This window comes from Mustela putorius, unplaced genomic scaffold (genome assembly GCF_011764305.1).
Source record: "Mustela putorius furo isolate JIRA1106 unplaced genomic scaffold, ASM1176430v1.1 tig00003853_pilon_pilon_pilon, whole genome shotgun sequence".
Lineage (NCBI taxonomy): Eukaryota > Metazoa > Chordata > Mammalia > Carnivora > Mustelidae > Mustela > Mustela putorius.
The window spans coordinates 78,483,669-78,504,098 of record NW_025422005.1 but is presented as its reverse complement, the minus strand read 5'-3'; the positions used below and the strand labels follow the sequence as shown (position 1 = coordinate 78,504,098).

General features: G+C 38.4%; 1 protein-coding gene across 1 annotated transcript in view; it reads left to right on the top strand.

Annotated features, from left to right (window-relative positions):
* DIPK1A (divergent protein kinase domain 1A) overlaps positions 1 to 20,430 on the top strand; it is a 124,190-nt gene that overhangs the window by 40,496 nt on the left and 63,264 nt on the right. The gene's annotated exons all lie outside the window — the stretch shown is intronic.

Genomic DNA, 20,430 nt, shown 5'->3' with positions numbered 1-20,430 from the left:
TTAGATTAAATAAAAATAGTTTAAGGGGCGCCTGGGTGGCTCAGTGGGTTAAGCCTCTGCCTCTGCTCAGGTCATGATCTCAGGGTCCTGGGATCGAGGCCCACATCGGGCTCTCTGCTGGGTGGGGAGCCTGCTCCCCCTTCTCTGTCTGCCTACTTGTGTTTTTTCTCTGTCTGTCAAATAAATAAAATCTAAATAAATAAAGTTTAATATACAAGTGACACACTCTTTTAAATATTATTTAGAAAGCTAGTACTGCTTAATAGAAAGGTGGAAAGGTTGTTAAACTGGGAGTCTCAAGGCCTGTGTTTGGTACTTTCCCCAACTAGCTATGTGACTGTGGGCAAATGACCTACCTTTGCTGCACTTTGGTTTGCTTGTCTGTACAATAAGGAATGAAGGCTAGAATTAAAACTGTCTCTCCGGTAAATAACTCTCATTATTGCAGAATGTGAGAAATTAAGCAGAGCAAGTTTGTTGTCAGAAGTCTTTAGACATGAAAATGATCTGTGCCTCCTATTCTTTATCTTGACACTACTAAGTAACCACAGACCAGCCAGCCAGCAATCAATCTCCATCTGTAGGGCAGCCAGTGTTGTCCATGTATAGAAGTCTGGAGAAGGGCCAGATTTTATTTTTGCCAGAAACACTCTCGGCAAATCTGGGTCCCTAGAGATGTCTGTTTAATTTTGTGGTGCAGTGCATGGTTTAGTGAAAAAGAAAAGGAATGCTGAGCTATTTCATTCTAAATATTCTCAGAGACAGCTTATGTTCTTTGTTTCCATACTATCTGTGTTTCAAGATGTTTCGAGGGTAGAGGTGAGCCAAAATGAAATGGAAAGAGGAAGGCAGGAAAACTTCCACAGTGTATGCTGACTCTGGAAATGATCTTGAACTGTATGAGTGATGTGTGTGTGTTTACATATATTGAAAACTTCTGATATATGTATGTAATATTAAAATCTTACACATTTGTTATTTGACTTGTGCTAATGTTTTTAAATTAGTCTCCTAGATTTAAATTGCTTAAAAAGAACTTTTTCTTTTATTTGTGGCATTTCCCACAGATATTTCAAAACTATCCCATTATCTTGCCTTCTGGCAATAAAGGTAAAAGTATTTGAGTTTGAATAAATTTTCGACTGATGTTTATTCATTTGTAAAGATCCCAGTTAACAACTAGATAAAATCTACTTGTTTGAGAAAATTTGTAACCAAAAGATAAAGGCTGAAAATTCACTATCAATTTCTTAAAGATTTATTTATTTATTCAATAGGAATACATTTAGTTGAAGCTGCATTTAGTTGATCTTCCTCAACTTAATGATGACCGGGTTACATCGTGATCAACCTGTAGTAATTTGATAACACATTTACTACACCTGGCCTTGTAGCTTAGCTTCTGTCTGAAAGGTGCTGAGTGTACTTACATTAGCCTGCAGGTGCTCAGAATCATCTGACACAAAGCCTATTTTATGATCAGGTGTTGAATATCTCATATAGTTTAGGGGAATATTGTATTGAAAGTGAAAAACAGATTGGTCATTTGGGTACAGAATGGTTGTCATTGTAACAGTTGTTGACCCTCGTATTTGGGTGTCACAAGAGAGGATAGTACTGAATACTGCTAGCCTGGGAAAAAATCAACATTCACAATTCGAAGTGCAGTTTCTACTGAATGTATGTCACTTTTGCACCATTGTAAGGTCGCACCAATTGACTTCGGGGACCACCTGCTGTTAAAATGTCATTGTATGTCACCATTGATCATCATCCTTCATTTTCTTAATTTTTTCTGTCTTCCAGATAACTTTAACACCCTTTTCTCCTAACTTGCATATCCACTAGTTAACAAATCCTAATAATTTTATTTTCATGATGTCTCTCAGATTTCACTGTTCATCTTACTGCATTTGGCCTGTCCTAATCAAGGCCTCTCCCTGCTGGGAGAGGTATTCCCTCTCAAAGAGTAAGCTCAAATCCAGATCAGTCTTTAAACATCACTTTTAGCAGGCTTTATATCTGTTTAGAAATCTTAAGACTTCTTAATTTAGTTCTCATATAGTATTACATATAGAGGGCTTTAAATGCTGAAAATTCAGTTTGAAGAGAAAGTATTACATATAGAGGGCTTTAAATGCCCTCTATATGTAATACTTTCTCTTCAAACTGAATTAATTTGCAAATGATGTTTTGAGCATCTTTTTGGAAGATGCTGTGCAAAGGTAAAAATAAATAAAATCTAGCTTCTTGCAGATGTACAATATTAGCATTGATGTTAACATCTCCAAGATTTTTTTTCCATTTAGAAGCTAGTTCTACTTCATTCCACTCTACTTAAACTGTTCTTGGCTAAGTCATTAGTAATCTCCTTATTCCCAGAGTCATCAGGCAGTTTTCCATTGTAATTGTTTACTTTTTTATGCCATTGGGTACTGTTGACCAGGTCTGCTTTTTTGACACTATTTCCTTCTTCAGTTTCTAAATGTAGAAACTCTTCACATTTTCTGTTTCTCTTTGGAACTCTTTTTTTCTGTACCCAAGGAGGAGCTTGAACTCATAGCCCTGAGATCAAGAGTCACATGTTCTACTGGCTGAGCCAGTCAGGAACTGACTGGAACTTTTTTTCCTAAGGAACAAAGTTTTATTTTGTTAATCTTCTTTATTTTAGGTTGTTCTCTATTATTTTCTGTATTCTTCCATCTACCTCTTTGGTTGTTTTTTTCCTTTTTATTTTTTTCTGTTCTTTTTCTAACTTCTTGAGATGTATGTTTAGCTATTTAATTTTTTTAAAAAATGGACTTCAGGGGCACCTGGGTGGCTAAGTTGGTTGAGAGTCTGACCCTTGATTTCAGCTCAGATCTGGTCCCTAGTTGGGCTCTGTGCTGGGCGTGGAGCCTGCTTAAGAGTCTCTCTGTCCCTCTTTCCCTGCTCCTCCCTCCCTAAAACAGACTTTATTTTTATAGCATTTTGGATCCCCTCATAGCAGAATTGATTGGAAAGTAGAGTTCCCATATATACCCGATCCCCCGCCAGATACCCTCCCCCACCACTAAGGTCCTCCACCAGTGTGATGCTTTTATTATATGTTGATGAACCTACACAGATACTTCATAATTACCCAAGGTCTGTAGTTCACATTGGAGTTCATTCTTGGTGTACATTGTGTGTCTTTGGACAAATGCATAATGATACGTACCCACTGTTACAATATCGTATAGAATAGTTACCCTGCCCTGAAAATCCTCTGCTCTATCCATCCATCCTTCTCTCCCACCTTATAATCCTTGGTTACCGCAGTTCTTTTTATTGTCTCTATATTTTACCTGTTTCCAGAATGTCGTATACTTGAAATCAATCAGATTGGCTTCTTTCACTTAATGATAAGCACTTAAGGCCCCTCTGTGGCTTTTTATGGCTTGATAGCTCATCTCTTTTTAAGATTGAACAATATCCATTATCTGACTGTACACAGTTTATTTATCCACTCTTGTAATGAAGGATATCTTGGTTATTTCTAAATTTTGGCAGCTGTGAGTAAAGCTGCTATAAACATAGTCTGCAGGTTTCTGTGTAGACATGTTTTTAGTGAATTTGGTAAATAACAAGGAGCATGACTGCTGGATTGAACGGTAAGAGTATGTTTCATTTTGTAAGAAACTGCTGAACCATTTTTTCAAAGTGAGTGTACTATTTAGCATCCCTATCAGCAATATGAAAGTTCCTATTGAACCATATCCTCGCCAGTTTTTGGTATTATCAGTGTTTTGAATTTTAGTCCATTTGATAAACACATAGTGGTATCCCGATGTTGTTCTAATTTACAATTCTCTAATGGCATATGGTGTGGAACATCTTTTCATATGTTTATTTGCCATTTGTATATCTTCTCTGGTGACGTGTCTTCAGATCTTTTGGCTCTGTAATTTTTAAACTTCCTTTTCTGATCTGTGCCCTTAAGGCTATAGATACCCCTGTTAGTGCTTTAGCTGTTTATTTATATGATTTGAACCTTTTGAATTTTGTTGAGACAAAATTTATACCTCAGCACTTAAAAAAAGTTCCATGTATGTGTAAAAATAACATATAGGAGCAGTGTGGGGTGAAATATTCTGTATTAAGTCAAGTTTTCAAATCATGTCGTCACATTGTTCAAACCTTTAACAGTCTTACTGATTTTTTTGGTCTACTAATGCTACCAGTTAATGAGAGGTGTTCAGATCTCCCACCATAATTGTGAATTTGTCAATTTCCTATTACAATTCTGTCATTTTTGCTTTATGTAACTTAAGATTATATAATTGCAACCTGTTAATCCCCCAATTTTTTTTTTTTTAAGTTGAACATTCAAAAAAGCTGTGTCTGGAATTTAGTTGGAAATCATTCACTGTCCCCAGTCTATGTTCTCTGGGTGAGCTGTTCAGACCTCGAATCTTAGCTCAAGCTCTGTAACCTTCACCAAGATCCCCTAACTCTCTGAGCCTCTGCTGCCTGATGTGTAAAATGGGGATGAATGGTGAAAAACAGATTCTCCCGGCTGGGACTGTTTGGAGGACTAGGTTGTTCATCCAACAAGCATATATTAAGCACCACCGTGTGCCAGGCACTGGGCTAGGGCATAAGAGGGAACAAAACGAACATGGTTCTTGTCCTCATGAATCTCAAAGTAGTGGGGGAGACCAGCGATGAGCAAATTAAAAATTATCGCTCAGGGTGCCTGGGTGCTATATTTCATGATGATTTCTCATTTATCATTAGGATGTATCCCTTGAAGTCTGTTTTGGGTGTGTACCAATAAAGTTATTACTGTCACAGGTAGTGCCATCTATAGCCACACCAGCTTTCAGTTTATATTTGATTAGCATAGTTTTTTCCATTCTTTTACTTTCAGCATTTTTGCATTCTTAAATTTGATGTGAGTCTTATGAATAGCACGTCATTGGATTTTTGTTTTGTTTTGTTTTTATCTTTTAGAATCTTTGTCTTTCAACAGGCTGAAAATCTTTGTTTTTTTTTACAGCATTTTGTTGATTCATATTTTATGTTGTTACTGATCTGTTTGAGTTTAAATCTGCTATCTTGTTTTGCCTCCCTTAGTTTACATAATACTACTGTGTTGGTTCTCTTCACACCTTTCTGAGTATTTATTTGCATGTATGGGGGGTGCCATTTTCTCTTCACTACTTAAATGCTTATGATTCCCAAGATCTTATTATTTGCCTTTTATTTTTCTTACTCTATTTACTTGTCCTAGGTGGCTTTATTCACACTCATAATTTCCACTACTACTAATTTGCTGAGCTCCAGGCCTCAATATTCAAATAAATGCCTCCTGAACCTCACCAGTTGGAAACCCTGTCACCACCCCAGATTGATCATATCCAAAACCATACTTATCTTCTTTTACTCTAAAACTGGACCACTTTCTGTATTTCCTGGATTAGTAAATATCACTGCCTTTTCTCTTTCAGTATATCCTCATCTCTTCTCCCTGCATATCCAGTCTCCAGATCTTAGAATCATCTCCTTTCTGCTTCCAAAGCCTCTTTATCATAATTTGCCTAGCTCATTACAACAGTCTTGTGAATGGCCCTGCTTCATTTATTCTTACTTTACTAAATTTTACTTTCCATTGCTTTCAAAATGATCTTAAAGGGTTTAAGCAGAAGAATGTCATTAGATTTGCATCTTAGATATATAACTGAAAATTTCTGGTGAATATGACAGATAGTTATTTAAGTTTAATGGCTATGGCCTTGCATCTCTAGTAGATTCTCTAGAGCAATTAACTTTCAAACCTTTTCAACCATAACCTGCAGTAAAAAAATACATTTTATACTACAACTATAGTATAGACAGACGCACATACATACACACATACTGGAACAAAAGTTTTACTAACAATACTTAATCATCCTGCATTCTGATATTCCTTAGTCTAAGCCATTTCATTTTTTAAAATGCTGGCTCTTGGGTGCCTGGGTAGCTCAGTCAGTTAAGCATCTGCCTTTGATTCAGGTCAGAGTCCTGGGATGGGGTTCCGTGTGGGGCTCCCTGCTCAGCGGAGAGTCTGCTTTTCTCTCTCCCTCTGCCCTTCCCGCCACCCTGCCCCAGTTGTACTCTCTCTCTCACTCTTTTAAAGATTTTATGTATTTATTATTCATAAATAATAAAGAGAGCGCTCACACGGGAGCATGAGCGGGGTCGGGGGGGGGGGCAGAGGAAGAAGCCGATTCCCTGCTGATCAGGGAGCCCAATGCAGGACTCTGTCCTGAGACTCCAGGATCACGACCTGAGCTGAGGGCAGTTGTTCAACTGAGTCACCCAGGTGCCCCGCTGTCTCTTTCTCTCTTGCTCTCTCTCTCAAATAAATAAAATCTTTTTAAAAATAAGTAAAATAGGGATGCCTGGGTGGCTCAGTTGGTAAAGCCACTGCCTTTGGCTCAGGTCATGATTCCAGGGTCTTGGGATCGAATCCCACATCCCGCTCCTTGCTCGGCAGGGAGCCTGCTTCTCTCTCCACTTCTGCCTGCTTGTGCACTCTCTCTCTGTCTCGCTGATAAATAAATAAAATCTTAAAAAAAATAAGTAAAATAAAATGCTGGCCATAGTCCACTAAATACCTCTACTTTGAAAAACTCTGCCCAAGAGAATGTCTCTTTCAATTGATCTTAGATCTTAGATCTTAGATGAAGGAACAAAGGCAATCCAATGGAGAAAGGATAGTCTTTTCAACAAATGATGCTGAACAACTGGACATCCACATGCAGAAACGTAAATTTAGACACTGACCTTACACCTTGTACTAAAAATGAACTCAAAATGGAGTGCATAGACCCAAATGTAAAACACGAAACTATAAAGCTATAAAATAACACAGGGAAAAAAATCTAGGTGACTTTGTGTTTTGTGATGAGTTTTTAGGTTCAACACCAAAAGCATAGTCTATGAAAGAAAAAGTGATAAGTGGGACTTCATTAAAATTAAAAATTTCTACTCTGCAAAAAACACTTCAAAAATGAAAAGACATGGGGCGCCTGAGTGGCTTAGTGGGTTAAATCCTCTGCCTTCAGCTCAGGTCATGATCTCAGGGTCCTGGGATCGAGCCCTGCATTGGGCTCTCTGCTCAGCAGGGAGCCTGCTTCCCCCCTCTCTCTGCCTGCTGTCTGCCTACTTGTGATTTCTCTCTGTTAAATAAATAAATAAAATCTTAAAAAAAAAAAAAGACAAGTGACAAACTGGAGGAGATAATTGCAAAACACGTATATAGTAGTGGATTAGTATCCAGAATATACAAAAACTCTTAAACTCAACAACAACAAAAATAATTAAAAGTGGGCAAAAGGCCTAAAGAGACACCTCATTTAAAAAGATATAGAAATGGCAAATAAGCATATGAAAAGATGCATTGTATAATAGACCATTAGGAACTTGAAAATTTAAACAATAGTGAGATACCATTTCATATCTATTACAATAGTTAAAATTCAAAATACCGACAATACCAAATGCTGGTAAGAATGAGAAACAATAGGAACTCTCATTCATTGTTTGTAAGAATACAAAATGCTATGGTGACTATGGAAAATAGTTTGATAGTTTCTTACAAAGCTAAGCACAGCCCCTTACCATAAGATCCAGCAATCATGCTTTTCAGTATTTACTCAGATAAGTTGGAAATTTATGTCCACACAAAATTCTATACACAGACGTTTACAGGAGCTTTATTTATAAATTGTTAAAACTTGGGGGGCAGTGCATGGGTGGCTCAGTCAGTTAAGTGTCTGACTCTTGGTTTTGGCTCAGGTCATGCTCTCAGGGTTGTGGGATGCAGCTCTGTGTTGGGCTCGCCACTCAGCAGGGAGTCTGCTCGAGTTATTCTTGCTGTGTCCCTCCCCCAACTTGTGACACACACATGCACACACACATACTCTCTCTCTCTCTCAAATAAATCTTAAGGTTTAAGATTTTAAAATCTTAAGATTTTAAAAAATCTTAAAAAAAAAAAAAAACTTGGGCACTGCCAAGATGTCCTTCAATAGCTACATAGATAAACAAACTGTAGTACTTGTTAACAATGGAGCATTATTCAGTCATAAAAAGGAATAAGCTACCAAGCTACAAAAAGACATGGAGAAACTTAAATGCATATTGCTGATTGAAAGAAGACAGTCCAGAAAAGCTACATACTGCATGATTCCAACTTATATGACATTCTGGATAAGGCAAAACTATGGAGACAGTAGAAAGAACAGTGGTTATCCAGGGTTGGAGTTGGGGAAGCATAGCTAGGTGGAGCTAATAAGGATTTTAAGGACAGTGAGATTATTCTGTGTGATGGTGGATACATGACATTATGCATTTGTCAAAACTCATACAACTACACAACAGAAAGTGAACCCTAATGTAAATGGGGGTGAGGAGAGAAGGGGTACTGAACTCTCTGCTCAGTTTTTCTGTAAATCTAAAATTGCACTAAGTAATAAATCTGTTGGGGCTCCTGGGTGGCTCAGTTGGTTAAGCAGCTGCCTTCCGCTCAGGTCATGATCCTGGAGTCTGGGATCGAGTCCCCCATGAGGCTCTCTGATCGCCAGTGAGTCTGTTTCTCTCACTGTCCTCTCTCTCTCTCTTAAATAAATAAAATCTTTAAAAAATTTTTTTAATTTTTTTTAAAAGCAAAAAGTGTATATCTCTTAATTCATTCAACAAACATTTGTTAAATATCTACAAGATACTAAAGAGTGAAATACTAGAAATATTAAATTATGGAAGACATATTTCAAAGAGTGTGTTGTCAATTAGGGTGATGTTTGCTTTGTCAGAAGTATATATAGATTGTTACAGGACTCAGGGAAGGACCATTTTAGTCTAGGCTGGGGAGGAAGAAGGAGTGACCGGAAAGGCCTATCAGAGTATTTAGGGTGAATAGTAGTTGACTGGATAAAAGTTTGTGTTTTAAGGAATGAGCACCTTCAGGAGATAATACTCTGTACAGATAAAATAGTATCTGAAAAGGCACATAGTTAAGAATCAGCATGATGTGAACAGGAAATTACAAAGAATTCTTTCCTTAGTTATGGGAAAGATTGCTTCTGGAGAAATGTGGGTTGTGAAACTAAGGAGGTAGATAATATCGTGACGGATCCTGTGTATTAAATGAGCTAAATAGGGCTTAACAAACTTTTATTTTTTTATTATGTTCAATTAGCAAACATATACTACAAAATGAGTTTTTGATGTAGTGTTCAACAATTCATTAGTTGCGTATAACACACAGTGCTCACCGCAACATGTTCCCTCCTTTTTTTTATTAATTAATTTATTTTCAGCATAACAGTATTCATTATTTTTTCACCACACCCAGTGCTCCATGCAATCCGTGCCCTCTATAATACCAACCACCTGGTACCCCGACCTCCCACCTTCAAACCCCTCAGATTGTTTTTCAGAGTCCATAGTCTCTCATGGTTCACCTCTCCTTCCAATTTACCCCAACTCCCTTCTCCTCTCTAACTCCCCATGTCCTCCATGATTTTTCCTTAATACCCATTGCTCTGTTACCCCATGCTTCTGTCCCTCTCCCTTCTGTAATCCTCAGTTTGTTTCCTGGAGTCCAGAGACTCATTGTTTGTCTCCCTCTCTGATTTCTTCCCATTCAATTTTCTCTTCTTTCCCTTATGGTCCTCTGCATTATTCCTTATATTCTGCATATGAGTGAAACCATATGATAGTTGTCTTTTTCTGCTTGACTTAACTTCACTTAGCGTAATACCCTCCAGTTCCATTCATGTTGATGCAAGTGGTAGGTATTCATCCTTTCTGATGGCTGGGTAATATTCCATCATGTATATTAAAGGGAAACCCTCCTACACGTTTGGTGGGAATGTAAGCTGGTACAGCCACTATTAACAAAACTTTTCTTTCTTTCTTTTTATCTTTTTGTAGTTTCAGGTTTTTATTTAAATTCTAGTTAGTTAATATAGTATAATATTAGTCTCAGGAGTAGAATTCAGTAATTCATCACTTACATATAACACCCAGTGTTCATCATTCACAAGTGCATTGCTTACTACCCATCACCCATTTAACCCATCCCCCCACCAACCTCCCCTCTAGCAACCCTCCCTTTGTTCTCTACAGTTAAGAGTCTGTTTTATGGTTTGCCTCTCTTTTTCCTCTAGGTTCATCTGTTTTATTTCTTAAATTCCACATATGAGTAAAATCATATCATATGATATTTGTGCTTCTCTAATGACTTATTTCACTTAGCATAATACATTCCAGTTCCATCCACATAGTTGCAAATGGCAAGATTTCATTCTTTTGGCTGAGTAATATTACATCGTGTGTGTGTGTGTGTGTGTGTGTGTGTGTATACCACTTCTTCCTTATCCATTCATCCTTCCTTATCCATTAATTCTTATCCAAATGTCAGTGGACATTTGGGTTCTTTCAGCTATTGTTGGTAATGCTGCTGTAAAAATTGGGGTAAATGTGTCCCTTCAAATCATTATTTTTGCATCCTTTGGGTAAATACCTAGTAGTGCAATTGCTAGATTGTAGGTGAGTTCTATTTTTAACTACTTCCATACTATTGAGACACCAGTTTGCATTCCTTCCAGCAGTGTAAGAGGGTTCCCCTTTCTCTGCATCGTTGCCAAAATCTGTTGTTTCCTGTATTGGTAATTTTAGCCATTCTGACCAGTGTAAGGTGGTATCTTATTGTAGTTTTCATTTGTATTTCCCTGATGATGAATGATGTTAAGTATCTTTTTGTGTGTCTGTTACCCATCTGGATGTCTTCTTTGGAAAAATGTCTATTCATGTCTTCTGGCCATTTCTTCACTGGATTATTTGTTTTTTGGGTGTTGAGTTTGACAGATTCTTTATAGATTTTTGGATACTAACTCTTTATCAGATGTGCCATTTGCAAATATCTTCTCCCATTTTGTAAGTTGCCTTTTAGCTTTGTTGATTATCTCCTTTGCTGTGCAAAAGCCTTTTATGTTAATGAAGTCTCAATAGTTCATTTTTGCTTTTGTTTCCCTTGCCTCTGGAGATATTTCTAGTAAGAACTTGCTACAGCTAATGTCAAAGAGGTTGCTGTCTGTGTTCCCTAGGATTTTGATGGTTTCCTGTCTCACATTTAAGTCTTTCATCCATTTTGAATTTATTTTTCTGTATGGTATAAGAAAGTGGCCTAGTTTCATTCTTTTGCATGTTGCTGTCCAGTTTTCCCAACACCATTTGTTGAAGAAACTGTCTTTTTCCCATTGCATATTCTTTCCTGCTTTGTTGAAGATTAATTGACCATATAGATGTGGGTTCATTTCTGGGTTTTCTATTCCGTTCTACTGATCTATGTGTCAATTTTTGTGCAAGTACCATGGTGTCTTGGTGACTTCAGCTTTGTAATATAACTTGAAGTCTGGACTTGTGATGCCTTTCCTTTTCTTTTTCAAGATTGCTTTGTTTTTTGGGGGTCTTTTGTGGTTCCATACAAATTTTAGGGTTGTTTGTTCCAGCTCTGTGAAAAATGCTCTTGGTGTTTTGACAGGGATTGCATGAAATGTATAGATTGCTTCGGCAGTACAGACCTTTTAACAATATTTGTTCTTCTAATCCATGAGCATGGGATGTTTTTCCATTTCTTTGTGTCATCTTCAATTTCTTTCAGATGTGTTGTATCATCTTCAATTTCTTTCAGATGTGTTGTATAGTTTTCAGAGTATAGATCTTTTACTTCTTTGGTTCAGTGTATTCCTAAGTATCTTAAGGTTTTTGGTGCAGTTATAAATGGGATTGATTCCTTGATTTCTCTTTCTGCTGCTTCATTATTGGTGTATAGAAATGCAACAGATTTCTGTGTGTTGATTTTGTATCCTGCAACTTTACTGAATTTGTGTATCAGTTCTAGCAGTTATTGGGTGGAGTCTTTCAGGTTTTCTGCATAGAGTATCATGTCATCTGTGAATAGTGAAATTTGGCTTCTTCTTGCTGATTTGGATACCATTTCTTTCTTTTTATTGTCTGTGGAGGCTAGGACTTCCAGTACTATGTTAAGTAACAGCGGTGGGAGTGGATATCCCCGTCTTGTTCCTGACTGTAGAGGAAAAGCTCTCAGTTTTTCCCCATTGAGAATGGTATTTGCTGTAGGTCTTTCATACATGGCCTTTATGATGTTGATGTTCCCTGCATTCCTAATTTGTTGAGGTTTTTTATTAAGAGTGGATGCTGTTCTTTGTTAAATACTTTTTCTGCATCTATTGAGAGGATCATATCATTCTTATTCTTGATTTTATTAATGTGGTATTTCACATTGATTTGCAAATATTGAAACATGCTTGTACCCCAAGAATAAATTCCACTCAATTGTGGTGAATGATACTTTTAATGTACCATTAGATTTAATTTGCTGGTATTTTGTTGACAACTTTTGCATCAGTGTTCATCAGGGATACTGGCCTGTAATTCTCTTTTTTAGTGGGAATCTTTGTCTGGTTTTGGAATCGAGGTAATGCTGGCCTCATATGATGAGTTTGGAGGTTTTCCTTCCATTTCTATTCTTTTGGTTTTGGGGGGGTTGTTTTGTTTTTTAATTTAAATTCAATTAGCCATCATTCATTTCTATTTTTGGAACAATTTGAGAAAAAAGGTATTAAACTTTAAATTTAAATGTTTTGAATTTAAATGTTTTGTAGAATTCCCCTATGAAGCCATCTGGCCCTAGACTTCTATTTGTTGGGAGATTTTTGATTGCTGGTTCAATTTCTTTGCTGGTCAATGGTTTGTTCAACTTTTCTATTTCTTCCTGTTTCAGTTTTGATAGTTTGTATGTTTTTAGGAATTTATCCATTTCTTCCACATTGTCTGACTTGGTGGCATTTAATTTTTCATAATATTCTCTTATAATGGTTTGTATTTCTCTGGTATTGGTTGTTATATCTCCCCTCTCGTTCATAATTTTATTTATTTGGGTCCTTTTCTTTTTGATGTGTTGGCTAGGGGTTTATCAATTCTATTATTAAAGAACCAGCTCCTACTTTCACTGATTAGTTCTATTGTTTTATTTTGTTTAGTTTCTATATCAGCTATTTCTGCTCTAATCATTATTGGATGGCTTCTTCTGATGGCTTTAGGCTTCACTTGTTGTTCTTTTTCTAGCTCCTTTAGGCATAAAGTTAATTTGCATATGTGAGATTTTTCTTGCTTCTTCAGGTAGGCCTGTATTGCTATATATTTCCTTTTTATGACTGCTTTTGCTGGAGGTTTTTGAACATCGTGTTTTCATTTTCATTTGTGTCCATGTATTTTTTAATTTCTTCTTTAATTTCCTGGTCAAACCATTCATTCTTTGGTAGTAACCATTCATTCTTTAATTTCCTGGTTGAACCATTCATTCTTTAACCTACATGCATTTTTGCTCTTTCCACATTTTTTTTCTTGTGATCGATTTCCAGTTTCATAGTGTTGTGGTCAGAAAATATGCATGGCATGATCTTTTTCTTTTTGTCCTTGTTGAGGCCTGATTTGTGACCTAGTATGGGATCTATTCTGGAGAATGTTCCATGTGCATTTGAAAAGAATGTGTATTCTGCTGTTTTTTTTTTTTTTTAAGATTTTATTTATTTATTTATTTATTTGACAGACAGAGATCACAAGTAGGCAGAGAGGCAGGCAGAGAGAGGAAGGGAAGCAGGCTCCCTCCTGAGCGGAGAGCCCGATGTGGGGCTCGATCCCAGGACCCTGAGACCATGACCTGAGCTGAAGGCAGAGGCTTAACCCACTGAGCCACCCAGGCGCTCCTACTCTGCTGTTTTAGAATGTAAGGTTCTGAATATATCTGTTAAGCCCATCTGGTCCAGTGTGTCATTCAAAGCCATTGTTTCCTTGTTGATTTTCTGCTTTAATGATCTGTCCATTGATCTAAATGGGGTGTTAAAGTTCCCTACTATTACTGCATTATTATTAATGAATTCTTTTATGCTTGTTATTGTTTTATATGCCTGGATGCTCCCAAGTTGGGAGCAGAAGTACTTACAATTGTTAGGTTAGATAGACCCCTTCGTTATGATATAGTGCCCTTGTTCACCTCATGTTACAGTTTTTGGTTTAAGTCTAGTTTGTCTGATATAAGTATAGCTACTCTGGCTTTCTTTTGACATCCATTTGCATGATAAATGTTTCTCCATCCCCTCACTTTCAATCTGCAGGTGTCTTTAGGTCTAAAATGAGCTTCGGGGCGCCTGGGTGGCTCAGTGGGTTAAGCCTCTGCCTTCAGCTCAGGTCATGATCCCAGGGGCCTGGGATCGAGTCCTGCATAGGGCTCTCTGCTCAGCAGGGAGCCTGCTTCTCCTCATCTCTCTCTCTGTCTGTCTCTCTGCCTAATTGTGATCTCTCTCTGTGTCAAATAAATAAATAAAATCTTTAAAAAAAAATAAATAAAATAAAATGAGTCTCTTATTAGCAGTATATAGATGGATCTTTTGTTATTGTTGTTCTTTCGGACACCCTATGTCTTTTGATTGGAGCATTTAGTTCATTTACAGAGTAGTTACTGATAGATATGAATTTAGTGCCATTATATTACTTGTTTTGTTTTTGTCTCTGGAGTTTTTTTCTATTCCTTTCTAGTCTTTGTTGCTTTTGGTCTTTCCTACTCAGAGAGTCCCCTTTAATATTTCTTGTAGGGCTGTTTTAGTGGTCATAAATTGCTTTAGTTTTTGTCTGGGAAACTCTTTATCTCCCCTTCTATTCTTAATGACAGCCTTGCTGGATAGACTATTCTTGGCTGCAGATTTTTCCCATTCAGCATGTTGAATATATCATGCCACTTGCTTTTTCCTGCCAAGTTTTATGTGGATAGATCTGGTGTTGCTAACTTTATCAGTCTCCCTTATAAGTTAGGGACTCCTTTGTCTTGATGCTCTTGTGATTTTTTTTTTTCTTTATCTCTATATTTTGCAAATTTAACTGCAATATGTCTTTGGTGTTGACCTGCTTTTGTTGACTATGATGGAAGTTCTCTGTGCTTCCTGGATTTCTATGTCTGTTTCCTTCTCCAGGTTATGGAAGTTTTCAGCTCTAGTTTGCTCAAATAAACCTTCTGCCCCCTTTCCCTGTCTTCTTCTTCTGGAATTGCTAAGATACGAATGTTATTGTGCTTTTTGGAGTTGCTGAGTTTCCAGAGTCTACTTTTGTGATTCAATATTATTCTTCCTCTCTTCTTTTCAGCTTCATTATTTTCCATAATTTTATTGTCTGTATTACTTATTCATTAGTCTTCTTCTTCCATCCTTGCGGTCATTACACCCAGCTGGTTTTGAATCCCAGTTATTGCATTTTTCAGTTTGGCCTGACTGGTTGTTAGGTCTTTTATCTCTGTGGTGAAGGACTCTTTGATGTCTTCTATGCTTTTCTCAAGCCTGACTAGTATCCTTATGATTATTGCTTTAAATTTTGGATGAGGTATATTACTTACATCTGTTTCAATTAGATCCCTGGCTGTGACCTTTTCTTGTTCTTTCTTTTGGGATAAATTCCTCCATGTTGGCATTTTGTGTACATCTCTGTCTTCTTCTCTGTGTTAGGAAAGCTATTATGATTCCCGCTCCTGAGAGTAATGGCTTTTTGAAGAAGAGGTCATATACAGTCCAGGGCCTGGCACTTCAGGAAATATCTCTGGTAAATACTGGGTACACTCTGTTGCTGTGTTTCGGCTCCTCTTTTCCTCAAGTCAGTCCTCTGCAGAGTTTCTCCTTGCCTGCAGTGGTGACTGTTTGGACCTTGGCCAGAGTATGGCAAGTTTTAACTAGGTGTGCTCTGGTTTGGTTGTTAAATGAGACCTGATGCTATTTCCTTTAGAGCTGAAGCTTTTAGAACTCTTGTCAGTAGACATGGTAAATGCAAGGGTCTCTGTACTGGTCTTCTGGGGGAGGGTCTTACTCTTTCTCTCTCTATCTGAAGTAAGTAAATAAATCTTTTAAACAATCTAAATTAAAATAAGGTGGCAAAGACAGGCTCATACTCAGGCACACTTGCCTGAGGAAAGCAGCCCCTGCAGAGCACAGCAGACGGGGCTTGGTATAAGTGGTTTATACTGTTACCATTGTTGCTGTGCTGCTTATGAAGTAAGTTTATGCCAAGGGGCAGTGTAGAGAAATGGCACCAGCCCCCTTCCTCATCCCCTGAGGATACCCACTGCTATCTGGAAAGCCCTCCCAGAAGAGCGAGCAATCCCCCTCTCCTATGTCCCAGGTGTGTCCCTTAGATTTCTGCCTTCACCCTGTCTGTGTCTGGGCCATCTGCATCTTGGACTCTATCCCAGGTAGCCCAGCTGAGTTTTAAACTCCAGACTTTAGAAACCTGGCATGGTGGAGACCCTCACTGGTCTCTGGGGAAGGGTCTTACTCTTCTGGGACTGAGGCAGGTTTATCCCAGAAGGGCAGTTGCACCAAAGTGCAGCAGTGTGGAGTTTGAAGTAGACCACAGCAAAGAGCCATTGTCCAGGTTAGGTGCCCTCAGCGGGTATCTCTGTGCCTGTGCTGAGTGGCAGGGGGAGGGAAATGGTGCTGCTGGGTCTTTTGTCCCCAGAGAAGAAATGCCACATATCCTGCATGGGCTCCACAAAGAGAGAACCATCTCTGCCAGTGCATCCCTCAGATTGTGCCATCACCCCCTGGGCTATGTTCCCTTCTCCACAGAAGCACGGCAGTGCCCTTGGAGCTCCACACCAGCCCTGCCATGACCTATGAAACTTCAGTCTTTGAGCCCAATGGTTGTAAAAACTTATAAAAATCAGCTCCTCTTGTTTTCCCATACTTCAAGGAAGTGTTTTCCTTATGCAATCCCCTGGGTGCTTCTCTTTGTTTCTCTCTGTCTTTCTCTCTCTCCATAATCCGGGCTCTCTCCATTTCACAGCAGCCCTGATCTGTTTCTCCCCCAAACCACATTTCTGCACCTCCCACCTTCCACAATGTGGGCTCCTCTCCCCTAGTTGTGTGGTTTGTTCTTTCAGTCCTTAATTCAACTTCTTGGATATTCAGAATGATTTGATATTTATCTTGTTGTGTTCAAGGAATGAGGCAAGCCTAGGGATCTCCTACTATGCCATCTCAGCTCCCCTTTCCAGGACTTATGAGACTTTTAGAACAAGTGAAAGGGGACATCATTATGCAGATTTAAAGGAAGAAGAACTCTGAATAGTATTTAGTATAAGAACTCTTAAGAAATTTTGAAACTTTTCTGTTATCCTTTGTTGGTGTAGGCAGACCTGTCCTTATTTTTTTTTTTTAAAGATTTTATTTATTTATTTGGCAGACAGAGATCACAAGTAGGCAGAGAGGCAGGCAGAGAGAGAGGAGGAAGCAGGCTCCCTGCCAAGCAGAGAGCCCGATGCGGGGCTCGATCCCAGGACTCTGGGATCATGACCTGAGCCGAAGGCAGAGGCTTTAACCCACTGAGCCACCCAGGCGCCCCAGACCTGTCCTTATTGAACTGAAGCATAAAAGCAAAAGCACAAGAAGGCTAGGATGAGAAGAGGGCAGTAAGGATGGACAGGTAGAGGTAAACTGAACATGCAGTAGCGGAATTAAAATATAAATTGGAGACAGTAAAAGGTAGAATTCATACTGAAGTATACTGAAGCAATGATAGTGGAGAACACATTTGAGAAATGTTCTGGGAACATAGGGAAAAATAAAAGATGAAAACTGTGGAAGAGCTGGTAGCTATGGATGATATCAGAAGTCAGAAGGTAAGCCAGTTTTCAGGAGAGAAGATGGTGACTACAGTGTGATCCCTGGATGCATTTTGTTTCATTCATGAAGATAATAGATATTCCTATGTAGCAGGGTTCAGAACCTTGCCAACAATTCACATAACCTCTTGGGAAAAAAAAAAATCTAGTCGACTGAAAAACAAATCAAAATGAAGAACTTAAGAACAGAATATATGTTATGAAAGGCTTGGCAGAGTTCCTAAGCAACTACCAGTAAACAGAAGGCCGCACAGGTTGTTAGTACAGTCCTCATCCTAGCAAACCACATGGATGGAAGAGAGGACACTGATGAGTCTGAAAGAATGTGTATCTTGTGGTATCTGGATTAACTTAAAAGCAAACAATTTCCTCATGAGTTGTTATTCCCACTGGACAAAATTGTGTAATTGGGCACAAACAATTCATCTGGAAAATCTTCTCCCTCAGGCACTGTTTACCGCAAGAAATTCAAATAAATAACATTACAGTGCAGTAATTAAGAAAAGGAAAACTTCTCAGAAAAAAAGATTGAAAGGAAATACTTTAAAGTGTTAAACAAATGATTACTATGAGACCATGATTTTTAATTTTCTTTTATTTTTCAACTTTTAAATTGAGCATGTATTATTTTCAATGAAAAAAAAAACTAAAAATTTGATGAAAATGATATTGCTAAGCAAGAAAAAAGAGTGTAAAAAATAGTGGATCAAGGAAGAGCCAAAAACAATTAAGATTTCAAGGAATAGTTAAATGAGAGAATGCATATGTTATTCAAAATATGGTATTAGCTAAAACAGTATAAAGGGAAACATTTAAAATGTTGACCTTTTTCAACTTCAAAAATTCTTTAATTTTAAAAGCAGACCATAAGGCAAATGTGACATCTTAATACCCTTGTGCAATGTCTTCCAACCTGAGGTAGATAGTAAGAGGGCATTCTGATGACCATTGATTGTGGTGGATTTCCAGGTAATTGGAGAGTCAAGGGGTTGAGAACAGAATTCTCTTGCCTTGTACCTTTTTTGTCAGTGATTTGCCTAGGCTTCTTAGCAACCATCCTGTTTCGACGCTTGAAAATGGAGGTAGGATCACATTGTTAGCCACACCCACACCTAACAGGCACCATCATCTCTAGTCTACTGGTCACCCCTGCTTCTCAGATAACTGAAGAGAAATGCAAAACACTGTCTTGCTGTCTTGCTGGCTCTGGATAGTTCCACTTGTTCATTCCCTGCCTGCCAACACTGGGCAACACAAGATAATTAATGTCAGGCACTTTTGTTGGAACCTGTCTGTTCCAGCTGGGGACTGTTAACAGCTCACCTCTTGCTTGAGGACTCCTTGGAGAGTTCTCTGTACATGCTACTTCTGACTCAGGAAATCTTTCCAGACACCTCCCCTGACCTCATCTGTCAGAATCTGGTAGGCCCTTCACTTTTTATCCAGTTCTTGACTACTGCCCAGCCCTAAGGAATTATCTTTCTCTGGACTGTGATCTTACTCCCGAGACATTCTGCCTGAGACTTTACCCCAGAGCTGCTGTCATGCCTGAGTCCAGCTCCTGGGTAGCCAGTCTCCTACCATCCTGAAGGGCCCTTAGAATGGAGCATGTTGTCTTATTTTTAACTCTCTACCACCAAATTCTCCTAATTAGCAGACTTGTTTTTGCTAGTTTATTTTACTTCAGTTTTTTTTTTTTTAAGATTTATTTACTTAATTTAGAGAGAGCACACAAGCAAGAAAAGGGGCAGAAGGAGAGGGAGAGAAAGAATCCTCAAACAGACTCCCCACTGAGTGCAGAGCCTGACATGGGGCTTGATCCCAGGACCCTGAGATCATGACCTGAGCTGAAATCAAGAGTTGAATGCTTAACTGACTGAGCCACCCAGGCGCCCCTTACTTCATTTTTTAAAAAACAAATATGTTTTCTGTAAATATCCTCTGGACTTGGTTTGATATTCTCATCATTGCATTCTACTTTCATTCCCTCCTTTTCTGGGAAATCTTTCATAATTCTTCTATCTTGAGTGTGTTTCTGTAGCACTTAAAAATGAAAACAATTGCTTTTCAACACAGTTGTAAACTCTTTGGTGGCTGGAATAGTGTCTCATACTTTTCTAACACATCATAGGACAAAGTAACCTGGGTTTTAAAATAATAATAATAAAGTGTCCATAAGAACAGCAAGTAGATATTTCTCTGGCTTTGCATTAGCCTCCCAATTGTGGAAACTGTCTTCCTCCAAACTCTTTTCCAACTAAGTCAGAGTCCCCAGAGATAGCTGGAGTCTGTCTTGGAATACAGTTTTCTGGGCTACTTCATGGGTAGCCATTTCCTCCAGCCTGGGTCTCTGAGTGTTTTTATCTCTGCCATCACATCCCACACCTCTTTGCTTCCTCTTATACTCTGGCTGCTCTGGTAAAGTCTTCTGCCATCCCCATGCTCTGATGCACAATGTCCTTTGAGATCCAGTTCTATTTGGTTCATCATCTGGTCCAGTTGAAGACAGGGTATTGCCTGCCACTCCAGCACCTACCTAGGATTCAGTTCCCTTTAGAATGAATGAGTAATTCCCAGGAGGATACTTCAATCATAGAGCAAGTAGTCCCCTTCGCAGACCAACCCATCAACCAAACATATTAATGCATGTCTTGGTCATTTAAGATTGAGCT